General features: G+C 41.1%; 2 non-coding genes and 1 pseudogene across 2 annotated transcripts; 1 reads left to right on the forward strand and 2 right to left on the reverse strand.

Moving 5' to 3' along the window:
• The first annotated feature begins 5,874 nt into the window (after positions 1-5,874).
• On the forward strand, positions 5,875-7,168 carry LOC145783430 (dehydrogenase/reductase SDR family member 4 pseudogene; annotated as a pseudogene).
• Positions 7,169-11,291: 4,123 nt separating this feature from the next.
• Positions 11,292-11,363, reverse strand: Trnaq-uug (transfer RNA glutamine (anticodon UUG)). Its single transcript has one exon. It is a non-coding gene; the product is annotated as a tRNA-Gln (tRNA).
• A 1,274-nt stretch (positions 11,364-12,637) lies between these two features.
• On the reverse strand, positions 12,638-12,709 carry Trnaq-cug (transfer RNA glutamine (anticodon CUG)). Its single transcript has one exon. It is a non-coding gene; the product is annotated as a tRNA-Gln (tRNA).
• Between the last annotated feature and the right edge of the window lie 10,274 nt (positions 12,710-22,983).

Genomic DNA, 22,983 nt, shown 5'->3' on the forward strand with positions numbered 1-22,983 from the left:
TGTTTAATACATAGGTAGCCTACCGTACTTGAATATCAAGTGAGTACTTGAATATCGAGTTACTAGTTAATGTATTTTCAAATTGTGAGGAAAATGATCATCTGAAATGCACCAACTAACTACCAGACCTATCATACTGTTAAGTTTGTAAAAAAAACTTCGATTACCGTACTGATAATGTATATTATACATTTTAAAACTGACTACCTCTCCTTATATTATTATTAGGTAGGCTGTAAGTAAACTAGGTACTTAGGCTACCCTGTATGTTTAGTTTGAGACAACATGCTTTTGTTTAGATTGACACAGTCACCCCAGTAAGATTTTCCATTTTTATTTCAGACTCAAGTGATGATGGTCCATCCAGGCGTCCAAGACGTAATCAAGATTTTGATAATGAAACTAATAAAGTCATTTATTCATTGCTCTATCAGGATATAATCGACAGTGTTTGTTGTCAGATCGATCAAAGATTTACTGCTGTCACAAAATTCGAGTTTTTTCAACTGCTGTGCTGTGACAAGTTTCCTGAATTCAAAAAAGAATTCCCTGACCATTTAATGACAAAATTGCAAGATATATATGGAGGAATTTTCGATTATTCTCGGCTTAAATCTGAACTTCAAGTTGTGTACTCGCTGCCAGAATTTTCGCAACAAACTGTTCAAAACATGTATGAGTATGTTCATCAAAACCATCCCTGATCAAAACTCTTTAAGTTCTGGCTTCAACGAATTGTTTAACTTAACGCAGCTCGTACTTAGTATTCCCAGCACTACAGCATCGGCAGAATGAAGCTTCTCAGCTCTAAAGAGAATACATACCTGCTTGCGTTCCACACAAGGACAAGAAAGACTGAGCTCGCTCAGCTTGCTTTCAATAGAGAAGGAACTTTTGCTAGAACTGAAGCAAAAGCAAGCTTTCTACGACGATGTAATTCAAAAATTTATTGCACAAACAAGAAGAATTGAATTATGCTATAGATGAATTTTCCTTCTGTAGTCGAGGTGTTAAACATTTTCGCTTTTACTAAGTAGTACGGCGGATAAAAGTACAGCCGACCAACATAGCAATCGACTTTCTTGTTTATTACACTGGTCAACACAACTTTTCTTGCTTGGAGTTTTTTAATGGATTTAGGGTAACTTTGAGGTGCCGAATCTGACCTCAGTTTTTCCTGTCACGTCAGGTTCGTGAGATATGATAACAGCAAATTATTACTTTTGTTAAAAGTGGAAGATTTGACGTTGCGTTTATTGCACATACACATTGTGCTATATCCAGAAATCCAGGTCATGTAGTACATAAGTAGCTGAAATACACCCACCCACTATAATTTTGATACCAATTTGTTTTCTAAGCAACATTATTAACCATCCAGTAGTAACAAACCAAAAGGGAGGCTAAAAGTATAACTGACCCCACCCCCGTCAATGTTTTGCATGAAATCACAAAGATTTAAACAGGCTTATGGCAATGCTTGTTCAGTAACCTTATTTAAGCTGTTTTGGCCTATCTAACACTAACCTTTCGTTATAGCACTGCATATGTTGGTGGTAAACGCAACGCCAAATCTTCCACTTTTGACAAAAGTAGCAATTTGCTGTTATCATATCTCACAAACCTGACGTGATGGGATAAATCTGAGGTCAGATTCGGATTCAGCACCCCAAAGTTACCTTAAATCAGTTCTCAAAGCCTATGCAAAAAAAAATGTTTTTTTTGTTGACCAGTGTTATCGAGTTGCTTTGCTATTGTTTTTTATTTTAACTTTCACCTGTTTGTTTTTAATCCGCTTGTACATTTCTCAAGGTGTTGCAACTGAACTGAAGTATGTGACTTTAGAAATGCAACTTAATGTTTGATATTAAGTCTCATTCAATAGGCGCTGTCAAATACATATCTATTTTGTATTCTTCTCCATTCCGACAACATTAGTTTTGTCAATTCTGTTCATGTTCAGAATTTGTGCTGAAAATGCTCTCAGAACGCACCAAATTCAATGTTAAATTTAAAAATTTTCTGGGGGAGGCCCCCCAGACCCCCCGCTGTTGCTTTGCCGTCACTGAACACCCTGTCAAAGTGGTCACGGTACGCCACTGAACTTTACATGTGCGTATTCTGCACGATTACGCATTGTTACTCAGCCACTTTGAACAGACCCTTAAGCTAACTGGTGACAAATAAGTTTATGTATATCTGGTTACTGAAAATTGAAATTGGAGACGAGAAGACAATGCGCCTGTATTTGTGTGTCACTTTTTACCTCGTTTCTTGTCAAGGCATTGCCGCTTTCTTTCAATAAATGTGAAACTGATATGGGTGAGATGTTCGCCGCTCTCGTGCATGTAACAATAAAACGTTTTTGGATGTATCTTAGTTGAGTTTGAAATACAGAGAACGCACGTGCAAAAGAATTTCACGTTGGCTACCGTTGAAAACAGCAATTTCTGGCTGTGCAATAGAGAGAATTTTTCATGCCGATAGTTCGTTAGCTGATATGGACTTAAGTTAGCCACAGCTATAGTCTTGTGCATAAACTGTAAAAAATAGCTGACCTTTTTTTCTAAAAAAAAACATTTTTTTTCCAAATTTAAGTTATTCTATCTCTGTGGTAGAAGAGGTGAAGGATGTCTTGTGATGAGCATAAAAGCTATTTAGAATTTTCTAAAGGATTGAATTATTCAGGTAGCCTACTTCACCTCACACGAAATCTTTTCTTTTGCAGCTGACAGAAGATAAATCCCCTGTAGGCCTAGCCACAAAAATTGAGCTTTGCATTTTAGCGCAAAAAGGTATTTGCATAGAAGCTAAACCTCGTTGGCGCTTGTCAGCCATATTCGCCTTCCCTTGGAATTAGGGCAAATCCGAAGTTTTATTTAGCTAACTGCGATGATATACTTTTCTGTGTCATTCTGGCTGACACAGAAGAAAAACTGCTAGAAAGCATGGATGAAATCAGTAAAAAATACGGAATGAAACTAAATTTGAGGAAAACAAAGACAATGTTGATAAAAAAAAAGCAATGAAAATAAAAATTAAGCTGGAAGGAGAACAATTGGATCAGGTCACCACGTATACATACCTAGGGTCCCTTATTACACAAGATGGAAGATGCACCAATGATGTAAAAAGAAGAATCAGTCAAGCAAAAGCGTCATTTTGGAAATGCAAGGAATTTTTAAAAAGAATTATACTGTAAATTTATAATTAAAACTGAGACTTCTATCTTGTTACATCAAACCAGTCATGTTATATGGAAGTGAAAGCTGGACCTACAGCAAAGAAATTCACAAAAAAATAATGCTTTTCAATTTTGGTGCTACAGAAGAATACTAAAAATATTATATAAAAACACATTAGGGAACGTTCAAATATTACGTAACGCTTTTTTTTCCGAATTTTTGACCCCCCCCCTCCCCATGTAACACTTTTTCAGTACGAATTCAGCACAAAAAACTACCATTCCGTACTCGAAAGCGTTACGTAACGTTTTGCTTGAACCCCCTCTCCCCCAATGTGACGCTAACATAACGCTTTGCATAAACCCCTCCTCCCCCTCGAAGGCGTTACGTAATATTTGAACGCTCCCTTACAAACGAAGCAATAAGAAAAAGAATCGGAGCACAAGATAGATGAGCAAACGAGTTAGCAAAACAAAAGATAAAATTTGCGGGACATATTTTGAGAGGATCGGCAGGACAGGCTACATCAATTGGTTATTGAAAGGTGGTGGAAGGAAGTGCAGGGAAAAAAAGGAGACGAACTCCGGGAGTTGATGTAAAACAGTGGGCTGACAGTAAGTCACAATGTGAGTTTTTGACAATATTCAGCCACTGGTAAGCTCTTCATATATGGACTACGTTACTCTACAATGCAGAAACATGGACACTGTCGTCACAGATGGTTAAACGACTTGAGGCATTTGAAATGTGGATTTATAGAAGAATGCTTAAAATTTCATGGAAGGATAAAATCACAAACAAAGATGTACTATCCAGAATACAAACCAACATGGAAGTTCTACAAACAATAATATTAAATCAAGAAAATTGAAATATTTTGGCCACATGATTCGCAATAATTCTATTCTTCTTCTTCTTGCTTATGAGGGGACTTGGTCAGGCCTTCCACATTCAACTGCAGCAAGGTGATGCCTTCCCATACGACAACCGAAGTTGCCCGCCCTGAACAGCTATTAGACATGAAGGGCGCATGCTCTGGGTCGGCATCACTCTGTACAGGATGGAGTTGCATGGAGCTCTGTGAGCTACAATTGCTGTGAAATAGGGGCAGACCACCAAGAATTTGGACTAATGATATTGAAGACTGGTCAGGACTTAACTACAAAACTGCAGTAGAAAAATCTTACAACAGAGAAACTTGGCGTCTCATTGCCTCCAACCCTCGACGAGAGGAAGGAACTTAATGATGATGATGAAGCTCTTCATGTTTGTCGAAGGTTAAATTTTCCCCCGTCATTAACCTACTGTTAAAAGAAGGGATGCAGTGTTTGGAAGTCACAACTAAAAAACAATTCTTAAAATGTTTTGGTAATGTGAGTAAAGGATAAAACTATATAAAAAACGTGCTTTGGTCCATGTGCTAAATCATTGGTCTCTGATCTCCACAAATAGGCTATCTCGTTTGTAATTTGAAAACACTCGTTAAAAATTGTGTTGAAAGTTGTTTGCGCTTAATAAAGTGATTTTCCCATGATCAATTAGCTTACAACGAAACTTCAGTGCATCGCTTTTGTTTTATTTATTCCAAAGATGTACGTATACGCCGCAAATTTTACGCCGTAGACTTGCGGCGTAGACTTTTTGTTTACGCTAACGCTTGCGGCCACATTTTTTTGGATAGTTGTCGCTTGAGGCTACGCCATAAAGTTTTCGCGGTTTTTTAGCGCAAAGCGTCAACGCATACTTTTTAATGTCTTAGCTGTTGTTTGCATTTTTTTATCAAACTTTGCAAATTTTGAATAAGTTGAAAGAATGTTTTTAATGGGCAAAGACATAGGCTATTGAAACCAAAACGCAGCAAAATGTCAGATGAACACTTTCAGATGCTTGTGTTTCTTCGTGGAAATTCAAAATAGGTAAAACTTGTTTGTTTCGAGTGGTTTATAGCGTGTGAATGTTTGGCACCTAGCAAACAAAATGAGTTTACGCTAGTGTATGGGCTGACGCCGCCAACTTTTTTTACAAGTTACGTTGACGCATACGGCGTATGGTTTTTCGAACGTTTACGTTTACGTTGACGGCGTCAATATTTTTTGTATGCGCGTACATCACTGATTTATTTATTAATAAATTAGAAAACTCTGCTCAGAGTGATCCGAAAGTCAAGTTACTTGCTTACCTGTAAATGAAACTATAGCTATGGGCAAAACATATTGCGCTAGCAGTGTAAAGTAGAAATCGTTAGCCATAAATAGAAAATTACTGGTGCCATACCGCGAAACAAATTGGTGTTTGTTGTTGGTGTCGTGTGTCTACAGTCGATCGTATCGATTTACAGTTGGCTGCCAGTAAGCCATGCATGCAGTGTGCATTTTGTTGTCGTAACTTGCCTGGACGTTCATTGCCACCTTGAGTAGATGAGCACTCAGCATTGTGCTGACATTTGAAATGAATGGCTTAAACTAGTCAATTTTGAAGACAGACTGATTAATGCTTAAAAAATACAAGGAAAGTCAAAGAAAAAAGTATATGCTTATCGTTTGTCGTTAAATTTTATGTGGGGATTGGACTTCAATCCTTCACAAAAATATTTAATTTACCAAAATGCACTGTGGCAAAAATATGTGTTGAAACGTTTTTTAAGCAACCGACTGTTGTGATACTTTGATTATTGTTTGAAAAGGTTATTTTTAGACGTTTTTGAAAATTAATCATGATGATTAGACATTTGTTCAACTCACTGATTGCAAAATCAGGACCTTGCTTTAGCACATCAAGCAAATTTTGTGGAAGGCTAAGTGGAAAAACAGCAATTGTTACAGCATCAACAGATGGAATTGGTTTTGCAATTGCACGAAAATTGGGACAAGATGGTGCTAATGTTGTAATCAGCAGCAGAAAGTTAAAAAATGTTAACAAGGCTGTCGATACTTTGAAAGCTGAAAATCTGAATGTGTCAGGCATGACTTGCCATGCCGAAAAGGAATCTGACCGCAAAGATTTACTGGAAAAAGTTGTAGCTGATTATGGAGGATTGGACATCGTTGTGCCCAACGCAGGAGCCAATCCTTACTTTGGAAATGCTCTGACTACACCAGACAATCTTCTAGATGAAATGTATGGCATCAATGTCAAATCAATCTTTTCTTTAATTAAGGAAGCGACTCCGTTACTTCAAAAACGTGGCAATGGTTCTATTGTGATTGTTTCATCTATTGCAGCTTTCAACCCTACTGAGCATCTTGGTATGTACGCAGTCAGCAAGGCTGCATTAGTAGTTTTGACAAAAGTACTTACTTCTGAACTTGGAGCAATGAATATTCGAATTAATTGCATTGCTCCTGGTATCATGAAAACAAATTCTATGGGCGTTATTTGGAAAGACAAAACATTGGAGAAATCATTTCTTGATCAAGTTCCATTGAACAGGTTAGGAAGTGCAGAAGATTGTGGTGGTATTGTTTCTTTCTTGTGCTCTGATGAAGCTTCCTATATGACTGGAGAAACAATAGTTGTGGCTGGGGGTATGAAGTCTAGAATGTAACACATCAAATATGACATGTTATGCTTCGATATACGGTATCAGCCTACCTGAAGGTATTCAAAATATTAGCGCACAGATCTCGATCGCAGCCACTATCACGTCTTATTATCTCACTGCCCCGCTCATGAAATGCTTTGGTTTGGGAAATTCTTACATTGCAGACGTTTGAAACCTGCAGTTTACTGAAATATAGTCTTGTTGAAAACGATTCATTACTTGGCTGTAACCTATGCTATGTTGTATTCGATAACCTCCTTAAATATTTGTTCGTGTAGCCTTTGCTATAATACATTGATATTTAGCCATTCTACATTTCTGTTTATATTTATGACAAAAGGATCTATAAACGTTCGCTCAGACCTAAAACATCAATGAGATGCCAAATGCTGATTATTTCGAATCATCGTAATCTAAATGAAAATTTGATTTTTATGTTCACCATGGGAATTCTTACATTCGTAATTTAGTCATTGTAACCACTGATACATCAGACTTTTATAAAAATGTGAAATGGAAGCAAAAAATGGTTAGTTGGTTTTGGATCTTTATCCTCGGACTGACAAAGCCTTGGTAGGTTATTCCTGGTAGTTTCTCATACTTGTAGAGGCTCTTGACGCAGGGTCGGTTACCGAGATTTGCAGAGAGAAGTTTTCCGATTGTTGAACTTGAAGTGTTGTTGCCGGGGAATTATTCCATTCACTAGGTGCCGCTGATTGGAGAGCAGTCCTGAAATGCGTTGGTCAAGCGCACACCCCGAGAGTCGAACCAGCGCCGCGTGATCTTGAGGAGGGGCGTAAGTCGCGTAACCACTGAGCTAACGGGGCGGACAAGAATGTTGATTATTTTTTTGCCCTCATTAGCCTACTAGAACAAATCATGAAGTTCTTCAGACTTAAAAAAATAGTTGTGTTAATCATAAAAAAACCTGAGCTCTGGTATAATAATTGGTTGTTTCCTACAGCTGTCAACTAGGCTATATACATGTTACCATTCTTTTGATTAAAAACTTTATTTGGAGGATTTTCCTGGCAGCTCCGCATAGGCCTACATGTAGACTCGCAAAGACTTTGCTCGATTGACACTGGTCACCACGAGTAGCAAGGCCAAGTTAATCCATTTGTTGTTGACATGCTGCTGCATGTGAATTACTTCATCCACGAGATTTCGCTGAATAGAACGCCTTCCTTGAAATGCGTTTCTCAAGTGCACACTGCGAGAGTCGAAGCAACGCTAGGCCTAGGCTACTTGAGCCTGCACCATTTCTCTGTTCATAATTCGGGCGCTGATCGAACTGAGCTATTGGAGCGGACCATATGAAGCAGTTATTTTCGATGACTTATTCAAATAATTTATTATAAACTTTGACAAAGGTTTGAATGCATGCGTTGAATAGAGGAAGGTTTCAAGGTAATTTGGCTTAGAGTTCAGAAGAGACACTTCGGACGCACAACATACCGGTAGCCTATAGCCTACTTGTTTTGTTCGGAAAACTGCCGTTTGTTCTCTTCGCTATTTTTCGTAATGAATTTACAACAAATTGAGCACAAACTTTTCTCCATGCTTTTCATGATTTTCGAGTAACAATTACGACATTGGAAAATCTATCTATGGTTTCCCAACTTTTCTTATAATTTAGGCCTACAATTGTGGCATAGGCTACTTTACCTTATATGCCACCTCAAACATAGACAGACAGACAGACAGACAGACAGTCAGACATACAGACAGACAGACAGACAGACAGACAGACAGACAGACAGACAGACAGACAGACAGACAGACAGACAGACAGACAGACAGACAGACAGACAGACAGACAGACAGACAGACAGACAGACAGACAGACAGACAGACAGACAGACAGACAGACAGACAGACAGACAGACAGACAGACAGACAGACAGACAGACAGACAGACAGACAGACAGACAGACAGACAGACAGACAGACAGACAGACAGACAGACAGACAGACAGACAGACAGACAGACAGACAGACAGACAGACAGACAGACAGGCAGACAGGCAGGCAGGCAGGCAGGCAGGCAGGCAGGCAGGCAGGCAGGCAGGCAGGCAGGCAGGCAGGCAGGCAGGCAGGCAGGCAGGCAGGCAGGCAGGCAGGCAGGCAGGCAGGCAGGCAGGCAGGCAGGCAGGCAGGCAGGCAGGCAGGCAGGCAGGCAGGCAGGCAGGCAGGCAGGCAGGCAGGCAGGCAGGCAGGCAGGCAGGCAGGCAGGCAGGCAGGCAGGCAGGCAGGCAGGCAGGCAGGCAGGCAGGCAGGCAGGCAGGCAGGCAGGCAGGCAGGCAGGCAGGCAGGCAGGCAGGCAGGCAGGCAGGCAGGCAGGCAGATAGATAAATAGATGTATAGATAGATGTTTATTGGCTGCTGCAAAAAAGATGTAGGCTACGATAAATCAAAACACAAAGTACAGTAAAACCGTAGAAAAGAATACCATTAAAAAAAGAAAATGATAAGAGCATCACAGCAGCGGGAGGCTACGAAGTGACCATTCAAGGTTTTCAAGTCAGGGAGCCACCCTAAACTCATCAATGATAATTATAATTGGATAATTGAGACACATAAATAAATATAAGTAGGCTACATAACAGTGAAGCAGTCCAAGATGATAAGAAATTAAAAATGTAGGTAGGCCAACGTAGCCAATTGCAAGTCTGATTAGTAATTTAGCATTTGCCTAATAGGCTATGTGTCAATAACTTTTTTTTTCTACATTCTTTTAAAAGTTGTGAAGGAGGATTTGCGAATTTCAACTGGTAGCCTACATTATTCCAAATTTTTTCTCCAGAGAATTTAATAGAGCGTTGTAGTTTAGTGGTTGTGTATCGATAATAATAGTAATCTAGGCTGGTCGAGTTTCGAGTAGTAAGGTTGTGAATTTTGTTACATTTTTTAAAGTAGTTTTGAAAAGTGCTGAGTAATGAATTAAAACTCAACTGGTACATAAATTTAGCAATTTCAAAGTTGTACAGATCTTTTAACTTTAGGATACTGAGTTGTTTATAAAATGGTGTGACTTGGTTAGCCCATTTGCCTTTTGCAACAGCATAGATTGTCTTATTTTGCAAAACACCAAGCTTTTTTATATGTGTTATGTATGACAACCTCCAAATTTTCAGCCTGTATATTAGCTAAGGATGTACGAGAGAAGAGTGCAGCTGAACCATAGCTTTGGTTGATAAAGAGTGTTTCACTTTTAATGTAAATTACACTGGAAAAGATCAATTTAATTTTTCTATTAATGTAGCTGAGTGAGAATTTTTTTACTTTGGAACATCAGGCTAGATTTCTTCTCAGCTTTGAAAGGGACATGACCAAATTCCCACAATTTAAAATTTAATCTTGATTTATCACGAGTGCCCAGCAGCCCATGCCAAGAGAGCTCAGTTGATGCGATGCAATTGAGCGAGAGGGGAATTTGTGCAAAAAAAAGGGACAAAAGAAAATCATTTTCTTCTGACTTTGCAAAAATGGGCATTGCTTCCCCGTGGCTACGTTCGTGGACGTGTCTGATGTGATAGCATCTGGACTGGAGGCCAAACTCTGCCGTCCAAGATGAGGCTTGAAAAGAATTGCCGTACCTATTGGTGCCATATTGCCATATTGGTGCCACATTTTGTTTTAATGGATTCTCAGGTTAAAATATGGCACGGCCGCCACACCTCAGGCTATGGTAGTAACCATGCTGTTGACAAAATCAGCCCAAAATGCAATATTATGAAAAGTAACCTATCATCAGAATTCAAAAAATTGCCTTTTCAAACGAAAAAATTGACTGATGTTTTGTAAATAGGCTACTGCGAATTGATAAAACAGAGTTTTATAAACTATTTCGAGTGTTAAAAACATTTAAACAACGCTAAAGTATGTTAAATGCCAAACTTAAAATAGCCTGACAAACACATTGAGAGTCCAACGCTTTACCAGCTAAGCTGGCCGGGCACAATTGAACGCTCAATACAATCGTTAATCATCGATGTTCATTATCATCATCATCATCAAGGTAATCATTATGTGCTATCTCAGCATCTATGTTTGTACTGTTTTATTGCTTCCACAAATCTCGATCTTCCGCTCTTTTTTTGGCTCTTCCATAATAATCGACCAGTTAAGATTAAACAATTGTTTATTTCAATATCATTATTATTATCATAATACGTAATTAAGTTAGTCCTGATCTGTTATTGTCTTGAACATGATAAACTTTCACTGCCACATAGGCTATTCATCTGCTTTTCATAAGATGACAGTTTGTTTAGCTTCAAATGGATTCGTAGCCTAGGTTTATCTTAAAATATCTTTACATTTGACCAAATCTTCGTTTTACTGCATCAATGAATCTTCTATTTTATGTAAACTAATCAGACACTCGAGGTATATGGAGCCTAGGTCTATTGAGATGGTAAAATTGTTCTTTTCATTTGATTTTCACCCTTCTTCAAATCTTACGTCTTTTTTTTCAATTTGTGGTTGGACTCATACCTTTTGGTAATGAAACAATAATTTTAAATATATTTTTAAAATTAAAAAATTGAGTTTTAAGTAATAGGTCTCACCGAGATTTGAACTCGGATCGCAGGATTCAAAGTCCTGAGTGCTAACCGTTACACCATGAGACCGATGTGTGATTGTGTGGGCAAACTAAAAAATCACTTTCACTCGCTAGGTTTATCACTTCATTTTCAATAATGTTGAAAGACAATAGATTTTGAGTAATCCGGCGGACATGAGTGGAAAGTAGGTTCAGTGCCGGTCTTTGGGGTGTGCAAACCGTGCGATCGCACAGGGCCTGCAAATTAGGGGGCCCGCAATTTGCTCAGAAAATGCAGTAATTTTGTCATTTCCAATAGAAAAATTCAACAAGTGAGTTCGACAAAGAAATTAGCAACAAGAAAAACTCAATGGGTGCAACCTATTTCGTCCCCTGAAAAGATCGAGAAAAAAAAACAACATAGCCGAAGTTGCTGATCGGAGTTGCCGCAAACACTTCAAATTTCTCTCGATCTTTTCAGGGGACGAAATTTGATTTTGTTAACTCCGATTTCAGGGTACGAAATCGGGGTACGAATTTTTCAGGGGACGAAATAGGTTGCATCTAGACTCAACATAGCTTTATTTCCAAAAAATACCCAAGAATGCACGATCTTATCTTTTTGCTATGCCACTGGACAGTGGACAGCACCATTTTACAGTAGCCTAATATTCATACCCAAATTTTGAACAAGCTCTCAGAATGCCCCAAATTCAAAGTAATTTTTCAAAATTTTCTGGGGGAGGCCCCCCAGACCCCCAGCAGCTGGGTGTTGCCTTTGGCGATCACGCCGTCAGGCTTTGCCGCCGACCGTCAAACCACCCCCTCCCCTTTCAAAATAGGCCTCCCCAGCTACGCTATTGAATTGGATCATTGTCATTGGGGCCCGCAAATCATATTCCGCACAGGGCCCGAAATACACTAAGACCAGCACTGGTAGGTTGGAGACTGCAAGTCTGCAACCAGGCTTTATTTTTCTATTTCTGGCACAGAAAATGTCCATTGGGCATACCCTGCTAGGACAGGCGCTTCCGCATGGTAGTCGGGCTTCACACTAAACATAAAGTCGCGTTCTTTTCTTCTTGTGAGTGTGGTAGGCTATCAAGGTAACTTGATAGATGAAAGAACCAAACATTGGCTGCTCTTTGGTAACCTCTCAGTGAAGTTCGAGATAAGTCAGCATTCTGTAGGTGTAAAAAATTAGTCCTTGCCACAAAGAGCTCAAATCAAACATAAAAATGCTATTGAAATTTAAAATGCTAGACAATGTTTCGACTTGCCTTTCGTTACTGCCAAAAAAACAGTCGTTTTATACTGTAAAATGTCAACCAAGAGTGTTTTATAAATGACACCAAAGAAACAAGGTCTCACCGAGATTTGAACTCGGATCGCAGGATTCAGAGTCCTGAGTGCTAACCATTACACCATGAGGCCGTCGACGGATAGCCTACGAGCAAGCTTGGATTTTAGTCTGAAACAAACGTGCAATGAAAATTGAGTGGGCCAGAGGGTAGCCACTTAACCTTGACAATTCCCTGCAAGACACCACCAATCAATCAAAACATATGTTTAAGCGACTACTGTCCAATTGTGACCTAGCATCCAGCCAGAGAGTTGATCCTACTTTGAGCTTGGTTGGTAATTACGGGCTAGCGTTCAGTGCTTGTAAAAAAGTTGGTTTTGTACAGCTCTCGTTTTACTTTTACTGATAGAAAAAGATAGTAAAAGAATTGGTTTCGTCTGTGTTTGGCAAGGCTACGACACGTCGCTTATCCACAGGTTCTGTCCCAGCTACTGAGCAATGTTGAAGCCCTCAGCATGGTTAGAGCAACTGCAACATGGGAATTTCTGCTTCATATTGTCTACAGAGGTTCTACAGGGTCTACAAAAGTTTTTCCATCCTCTTCTGCCAATCGCCATCTTTCGGTGAAGTGGTGGCCATGTGCTCCAACCAGTTTTTCTATATCAATATCTTGGACCGGATCGTCATGCTATTGTCTGCTTGTTTGCTACTTTTTTCAACGTAATATGCCGAATTGGACTACTTACTTATTTATCGCGTAAAACATACAGTAACCCAAGTTTCTCATATTACTGTGACATGTCACTACTACATCCCGGCTAGAAGGGATGTAGCATTGATGGTCGTTTTTGCATTGATTCAACGTTGGCTGACGTTGGATCGGTGTAGAGGTGACGAGTTTAGCTGGCTGGGGTCTTATAATTATCGCTTTATCGACGTAACTTTACATCAAAGCACGTTTGATATCTGCAAGACGTAACTTCCCTGGGTATAATTGGATTTCCGCAAGATGATGATGTTGTTTTTGCTTGTTTGTTTTATTTGTTTTTGTCATTGTTTCGTGTCGCCAAGTTGTAACTATTTTGTGCGTCGTGCAAGGCCTGGTGCGTTGCGCTTGAAATGGCTTTGCGCGTGGTAGGATTTCTTTGTGGGTTTTTTTTGCCTGCCTTATTCTTCTTTGCTACGAACGCATCAAGATGTGTCCCCTCACGACCATCAGCACTCTTGATAACGCACCATGGCCGATCTTCATAGCAAATGTTTATTAATACAGTTCTTGAAAATATCAGTTAAAGCTATAAAATTATTGGCTATTGTTTTATTTTTGTTTGTAACAATTTCTTTTATTTCCCTTTTCATCTTAAAGTTTTCTTGAGGTGTTGCGACTGTGTCAAATTTCTTTTCAACTTAAATAACTTACTTCCGTCACAAGCACGTTTTAACGTTTGCTTTTTGTCGCTTCTAGGCTACTTTTTTCTAGACCTTTGCTATGTTGACGTGTAGGCCTAGGCATATTGTTTTTTTGCTGTGATGGTCAGAAATAAAAACAACTGAACTGATATCGGCGGACTGGCTAAGTTCCTGATCGAGCAGGTCTTGGCGCTGCGTAGCTGCAGGCCTCAATCCGACCACATTTCAAATTGCCAATTTGGAAATTCTTTTCTGACTCATCTTGGATGGCAGCGTTTGGCTTCTAGACCAGTCCAGATTTTATTATAGCGACATCTACGTTACGCTTCTGATAGTGACTAAGTGCATAAACACTGTGTTTTCCTAAATTACTTTGAAATAAAGTTATTAGCGATTAAGTAAATTGATTCTGTGTCTTAAACCTTTAACCTATCTCCCACCAACCAGATGTTTGCCTCACCTCACAGTAATAACTGTTTAAATTGCGACCGTGCCACTTTTTTTTAACTTTTTAACTTACTTCGGTCTCAAGCACTTTTTAATGTTTGCATTTTGTCGCTTCTACCTTTTTCTAGACCTTTGCTATTGGGACGTGTATTGTTTTCGCTGTGATGATCAGAAATAAAACAACTGCACTGACGATTTAGACAAGGGCCTCAAACTCAAATTGCTCTGAGGGCCAAATGAACACTTGTAAATCGACTCGAGGGCCGCACCGCACAACAAGAAGTCAATTGTCTCTCCATTAGCTCAGTGGTTACGCGCTCCACTTAAGATCAAGCGGCGCTGGTTCGGCTCTCGGCATGTGCACTTGAGCAACGCATTCTAAGGACTGCTCTCCATTCAGCGGCATCTAGTGAATGGAATAATTCCGACAACAACACTTCAACAATCGAAAAACTTCACTCTGCCAATCTCGCCAACCGGGCCTGCGTCAAAAGCCTCTATATAAGTGTGCGAAACTACCAGGAATGACCTATCAAGGCTTTGTCAGTCCGACTGTCCGAGGGTAAAGATTCAAAACAAACCAATAAACAAAATAACACAGTGAAAACGCAATAAAAAAGATACTGTACAGTAGGCTAGTAAGAACACACCAAGAACGTTAGATTGCAAGAAAAATTAGTGAGAACAAAGAGATGGAAAAACACTGTACCAACGTAAAAAAAACGAAAAAGAAAAACAGAAAACACGCAAACGAAACGACGAACTTGGAGAGCTAACATCCTGCAATCAACTTTCAAAATCGCGGAAAAAACTAAACTGTTGAAGAATTGACTTCAGCAAGTGCCAAAGTTACTACTGTATTGCAATTATGACACAATGAGTGAATAAGCAATGTGATTGAGATGTAACAATACGAGTTTCCCGTACGCAAAAAGGGCGCGACAGTAGTGTTAAAAAGTCGTCTGAAGTTTGATGGGCATTTTCAGGTTTTTTGAGCATTTTATCTTTGTATATAGAAAAATATGTACTGTGATTATGAATTATTTCAAAGTTTAAAAATGCATCGCGGGCCGCACCATAAGTCCTCGAGGGCCGCATGCGGCCCGCGGGCCGCGTGTTTGAGACCCTTGATTTAGAGCATGGGTGTCCAAGCTTTTCTCAAGAGGGCCAAATTTGATAGTGCGGATGAAGTGCCCGTGGGCCAACATTCACTGATAATCTTGTTTTGCGCGAAGAAGGGTGCATTAGGCTATATAGTAATATAATGTTATTCAATGTCATTTTTATACAACACAGCAATATGCAGATTTATATATTTTGTTGTAGCCTATAGACTACATATCACGAGATATGATAAGTTATAACTTAGGCTGTATAAGTTATCTGCTTTTCTATCAGAAATTAACACATCTAGAAACTTTGTAAATCACGGATGTGAAAGATGAGATTGACGTTTTGAGTTTAATTCACAAGTCAAGTTTGGTTTGGGATTAGTGGTAGACTCAGGAGCGTTGACAGGGGGTCTATGGTACTTTTGGACCCAAGCCCGGAATATTTAGGGGGCCCGGATTTAAAAGATTCCCCGCGACTTCAAACATTATCAAGATCTTATAATTAGATCTAAAGGAATTGCCATCAGAGGTTAAAACAGCCACTTCAGCCGTCAGATGGTAAAGTAACGGGTCCCCTTCTGGGTACCGGGCCCACTTCAGCTCTCTGATGGTAAAATAGCCACTTCACCCACCAAACAGTGAAATAAGAAGTTAGTTTATAGTGTAGTAGCCTACCGTATGTAAACACAGTAAATAGTAGGCTATCATGCTTTTGACTATTTGAGCGTAGACATTACCGGTACATTTATCGATACAATAAATTGTAATAAAATATCTTTTTCTTGTAGCTGTAGGCTATTAGGAACTAGCGCAATATCCGTGATCCCTCTTAGAAATGGTTGGTCAATGATCAGGCAACCAATTTCATATGTAGTAGCTTACTGGGATACGGTTCGAAGATACAAATTTGGTTTCTAAACAATAGTCTGCTTTTGCAGGATAAATTACTAGTGTTTAGTCTACCATATAGTGATTTCTCTAACCACGAATATTTAGTAAAATAACCCGAAACACAAATTTCAAAATAAACAGGTTAACGTTTGTTCAAATTCAAAAACTGAACTGGCACAGGTAAGAAGATTGCTATCCCTATTTCCGCACTAAAAGTTAGACCAAAACCGCTTTTCAGATTTCAGCAAATGTTTGAACTAGGGCTATAGGCTCAATAAATACCTTTCCCAAATCAAATTGAAAACTTTCTGACCGTATGGACTAACTTTGCTGTAAATTCTCTTCTGATGAGCCTAGAATGACCAGTAAAACATCAATAGAATTGGGAAGTAATACTCTAGCGCCATGTAACAAATAAAAGTTCAAAAAAGCAACCGTTAGGCGGAGATAGTAGGCTAAGTTTTGCGGTTCGGGAAATTTTAAGATAGCTCAAGATTTGTTAAACGACCATGCTTTTTGGAATATCGGGCTTGAGCGAGCACAGAATAACAAAAAGCTCTACGTCTGACAAGACTGACATTACAAATAAGAGCAAGCTACTGCATTGCAGGCTACAGCAGCGCCAAGATCGTGATAAGTGCATGGTGGTATGTAGAAAATTTTTAATGCCTTTGACACTATAATAATATAATTAACTGCAGACAGTGCACACCGTTTCGGCCTTATGGCCTCCTTAGTGCAGTAGGTACACTGGTATTGCCATGGAAATATATAGGCCTATCCCCGGCCTACCTCCATGGAGATATAGCCTATACCTCCATATATACCTCCATACCTCCAAACAAAAATAATCACTTCACATTGACTGTTAAATGCATTGATTCTTATAATTTGAATATATTTTTTGAATAAAACATTTTTCAGAAAAGTTTGTCATTAATTATTTTTGTATGAAAAGGAATAACATACGTAGGCCAAGGCCAAAGAGCTTATTACTAGTGAGAGTATACTTTTTCTTCTAAGACTTATATTAGAATACTCATGTAAACGAGTTTTGAACAATCTAAACTTGTAGAGAGGAATTCAGATTGAATATCGACTAAAAGGGTGCACAAGACAAAAAAGATTGGAAACCACTAGCGTAAAACATCATGCAGGGGGAGTCTCTCAGTTTTCATCTCAAGCGGACCAAGAACGTCTGCTTACACAAGTTTGTTGAGCCGAACAAGCTTAAAGTTTTCTTTGCAAATCTTTCGCATTTCTGGATTTTTTTTATTCAGCTGCGGGTAAAAAAGCAAGAAGGGAAATATTGTTGTCTACTTCGGCACTCGGTTTTGCAGAGAAACCCAAGTAGCTGCAGGTGAGCCCGAGCTTATTCAGAGTTCAAGTAAAAAGAAGTGAGTAACAAAAAGTCTTTTTCAATTGTGGCAAAACCCAGAAAGCGGTCGCTGAATTCTCTAGCAAGGAAAAAAACGCTCGACCATATCACAGTATTACTCATTTCTATAGGGGGGGGAAGAACAAGCACCTTCTCGTGGTCCCTCCCGTCAGTACCATATCTTTAAGAAAAGATATGCGAAACGAAGCTTGTCACACTCGAGCAAACCAGGCCCAGGTTCAGCCCAGGGTGGATAGGAAAACGCCCTTCTCAGGGCGCGGCAGCTCCTCTGTCGAAAAGTACCGACGACCCACCGTACTGCAGCTGAACACCGAGGGCATTACGGCCAGCAAGCTCAGCATCATCGAGTATCTGGCCACAAAACATCAGGCCCTCGTTATTCTCCTCCAGGAGACCCACTGCACATCTGTGGATAAGTTGGTATTACCCAACTTCACACTCGCAGGCGCAACCATCAGCAGGAAACACGGCCTCGCCACGTTTGTCCATGAGCAACTGAGCTGGACGCCAATAGACCAGTCCAGTGCCCAGTCGGAAATAGAGTGGTTATGCATAGACATATCAGGCTATCACATCATCAATGTCTATAAGCCACCACCCTCACGCTTAACACCAACAGCCATCCCAGTGTTCCCCCAACCCAGCCTCTATGCTGGCGATTTTAATTGCCACCACGTTGACTGGGGCTACAACACCACCAACACCGACGGAGAAAGCCTGGCCTCATGGTCAGCCAATAACAACCTCACCCTACTGCACGATCCCAAGGGTGCAGCGAGCTTCTTCTCCGGACGCTGGAACACTGGTACAAACCCCGATCTGGCTTTCGCAAGTGATGACCCCGATAATTGCCAACCGGACAGACGTGTGCTAGAGAAGTTCCCCAGGTCCCAACATCGACCCTCGATTATCACGGCTCCAACGCTCATAATGCCTGTCCCGAGCAAGCCTGTTAATCGATGGAACTTCAGAATGGCTAACTGGGAGTACTACAGCCTCCTCACCAATGAAGCCACACAGTATCTCCCATCCCCTCACGCCAACAACGTGGAAGAAGCCTACCAGGACTTTTGTGATGCAATAACATCAGCGGCAAAACAATCCATCTCCCGCGGCCGACGAAAGACCTACATACCGTGCTGGGATAAGGAGTGCGAAAGCCTCTACTCCGACTTCCTCCACGCCCCTCAGGGCAATGACACCAACAGCTCAGCCACAGCTCTGCTGGCAAGGCTGGACTTAAAGAGGAAGGAGCGCTGGACAGAAGCCGTTGAATCAATCGACTTCACGCACTCCAGCCGCACAGCATGGAGTACACTGAACAACCTAACTGGCAGATCACGTGCCTCTCGTCAACAATGTCCCGTTTCAGCAAATTCCATCGCCTCACAACTTGTGGAGAACGGGAAATACAAATCGAGAGACCGTGAATCAGATAGATCCGTCTTGCAAGAAATGACGGACCTCTGGAGGGTAACAACCCCAGACGGGGACAACATCTCGGGTGAGTTCACCCCGGAAGAATTTTCCGCCGCCCTCCAGCACATAAAGCCAGGTAAAGCCCCGGGCCCTGACCACCTATGCCCGGAGTTGATACTCCATGCTGCTGCCTCCTTAAAGTCCTGGTTAAAAGACTTCCTTTCCTGCTGTATGCGCCACCTGAGAATTCCCAGAATCTGGAGAAGAGCCCTTGTGGTTGCAGTCCCTAAGCCGAAGAAGCCCCCAGGGGACCCGAAGAGTTACCGTCCAATCTCACTGCTCTGCATCCCCTTCAAGATCCTCGAGAGACTCATCTACGCCCGTGTCGAACCAATAATAGATCCGCAGCTCCCCCGTGAACAAGCTGGTTTTCGACACGGACGATCAACCGTAGATCAGGTCACACTTATGACCCAAGACATTGAGGACAGCTTCTCGGCTAAGAAGAAGGCTGGCGTCGTGTTTGTTGATCTCACGGCTGCCTATGACACCGTATGGCATAGCGGCCTTACCTGCAAGTTACTCCGTCTGCTCCCTGACAGACACATGGTCCATATGATGATGGAACTTGTGCAAAACCGCAGTTTTACCCTCACAACCGGTAGCGGTCGTCGAAGCAGACTACGCCGACTTAAAAACGGCGTCCCACAGGGCTCAGTCTTGGCTCCTCTCCTGTTCAACATATACACCTACGACTTGCCCCCCACCATCTCCAGGAAATATGCTTACGCAGACGACCTGGCACTCCTGCACTCAGCAGGAAACTGGCAGTCAGTGGAGAGGAACCTCAGCCAAGACATGCAAACACTATCAGCATACCTCCAGAAATGGAAGCTACAGCTCAGCAAGTCAAAGACAGTGTCGGCGGCCTTCCACCTTAACAACCGGGAGGCACAGCGTGAGATAAACATCAAGATTGATGGGGAACGCCTGCCCTACTGTGCCGAACCTACATACCTTGGCATAACCCTGGACAGGTCACTCACGTACCGCCGGCACTTGAAGTCACTGCGCAAAAAACTATCTACACGCGTCGCACTTTTGAGGCGATTGGCGGGTTCCGGCTGGGGAGCTGGTGCTAAAACTCTTCGTACAGCTACCCTAGCCCTTGTTCATTCCACCGCTGAGTATTGCGCGCCGGTCTGGTGTCGTAGTTCTCACACCCACCAGATTGATACCGCCATCAACGACGCACTGCGTACTGTGACTAGATGCCTGCGTCCCACTCCAACGGACTGCCTACCCATCCTAGCAGGCATCCAACCCGCTGAGCTACGCCGTAAAGGAGCCACGATTTCTCTCGCTCGCCGCGCTTTGGACCCCGACCATCTCCTCCATGCAACACTCAAGAGACCACCACCTATAAAGCAGCGGTTGAAATCAAGACGCCCCTTTGTGCCTGCCGCACAACAACTCCTTAAGAACGCAGAAGAACTTGGTTTAAGTGCGGCACACTGGACGAACCACATGTGGAACACGGAGTGGCAAAATCACACCTCCACGCTTCGTGACTTCATACCCGACGCCGATCCCCGTCCACCAGGGATGTCCCTCGCAAGGCTTGCGTGGGTCAGGCTTAACCGCCTGCGAACTGGCGTCGGCCGCTTTCGTTCGGACATGCACAAGTGGGGCCTGGCTCCTTCACCAGAATGCGAGTGTGGTGCCACGGAACAGACTGCAGACCATGTCATCCACCACTGCCTAATCCACCGGCCTCCACACGGTGCGCATGGTCTGAGAATCCTGGACGACGAGACTGCTGAGTGGCTGAAGATTTCCTGCCCTCCAATGTAGCCTGGAAAGATCGCTCATACGCCATCATCATCACTCATTTCTATACTGTATAGCCTACTCTTCAGGAAAATAGGCTAATAGTTGATCTCGCAATAATGATCCCTCTAAATAAACTTTTCTCGCCCGTTTTTTTTATTGTTTGTTAGAAAATGCTCTCTTAATGATTTTTTTTCTTTCAAAATACAAATGGAATTGGTATGTTTTCTGTGTGTCTGTGGGCCAAAAATAACACATTGTGCAATAGCAAGCGGGGCCATACAAAAACGTAACGCGGGCCGGACTTTGGACACCCCTGAATTAAAGGCTACTTTTAGTGAAAGTACAAAAACTGCTTTAGAGTTATCTACGCGTTTGTTGGCCCACAACATATAGCCTACGTTTTGCGTAGAGCCTGTAAAATACAAAGTTCGGCGCTGGCCTGTAGTTAACTACGTTTAAAAGAAGGTAATTAGGCAAAGTTCGTCAAGGTCAAAATTCATCGCTTTGGATGTTTGTAGCTTCATTTAGAAATTTTTACAATGGGTGCGTGAGTTTGTATCAGACAAAGAGGAAAGAGAGTTAAAAAATACGTTCATGAAAATCATTAGTGTTTTCTATGGTTTTCTCAGTCATTAACTTGTACTTGACATGTCTAGTACGGTAATTTGATTAGTGTAGCCTGTACGGTATTGACAACACCAGCCTACATTAGCTTTGACATAATCAATAGGCCAACACACTTTATCTTTCCCGTCACAAAATTATTTATCCAGCACGCTGACTTATAAATGATCAGTCGTTGAATTAGAAAACTTAGAAGATGTCGTGTTGTAATAGATACACTCAACAATCAGTGTCGAATGTCAGTTTAAAATAACATTTACTTTATCTTATTGTTTCTTTCGTGTTTGTCGACAAAGTAGGTGGTATTGCATTCCGTTTCTTTGTACAGTAGTTTTCGTGTTAGTTTTTATAACCTTTGTTACCGACGGCAGGTGGTTTTGAGAATCGTTGAATATAATTTCATTTCATTTGTTACCCTTTTGTTTTTGTGTGTCAAAGTAGGTAAGCAACCAGGTTTGTTGTCTCAAGTAGACTTTGTGAGAGGTAGGAGGGTTGACAAAAAAGCACACTACCTAGATTACCAAAACAATGGTTTACTGCCATTCGCATGGAATAAGATGTGGAAAATAATTCAGTTTTTTGACATTTGGCACATTTTAGAAACGAAACGTTTTCTATTGTAGGCTAAACGTGTCGCCAATCAAAGTGGAATGTTACCTACATAGTCTACTGTGTTGCAGACAACCGATCCTTTGCTTGGTGGATAAATGGACCTTCGTAGCTCTGCAGTAGGCTAGTGGTCATCACTTAAGGAGTCTATTTACTTTGAGCTAACAATTTCTGTACCAGAAAAATAATTTATAATTAACCATGGGTAGCCTTTTAGTGTACCCCGGAACATCGTAAACCTGCGCAGGTAAAAGAATAGACCTTCGGTCCCAGCAGCTCAAACGAAGACGAAGCAACTGGTTTGCATGCCTTTTAAGTTCTAATGGAGAGTGAAAAGATTTTATCTGGAAGACAGACAACCACTTGGTAGCTGGTCTTATACGTTGAGATTGTGCAAAGCATGTCGAAGTGGAAAATAAAAATGATAAATTATAGGGCCAGTGTATGAAATGAGTTTGCAGCTAAAAATTGATCATTTTTCCAGAAAAGCTATCACTTCATAATTGTTAATAGCCTACTGTTTACCTAGTTTATCCCATATTTTTCAGTTGTAGGTTACAGTAAAACATTAAAAAATCTCTGGCTTAAAGCAATTAGACTAAGCCTAAATCTCTATTAACTACTGGACCTAAGCGTACCGTGGGTGGTAGCCTGTCTACAG

The sequence above is a fragment of the Aplidium turbinatum genome, chromosome 14, assembly GCF_918807975.1.
Source record: "Aplidium turbinatum chromosome 14, kaAplTurb1.1, whole genome shotgun sequence".
Lineage (NCBI taxonomy): Eukaryota > Metazoa > Chordata > Ascidiacea > Aplousobranchia > Polyclinidae > Aplidium > Aplidium turbinatum.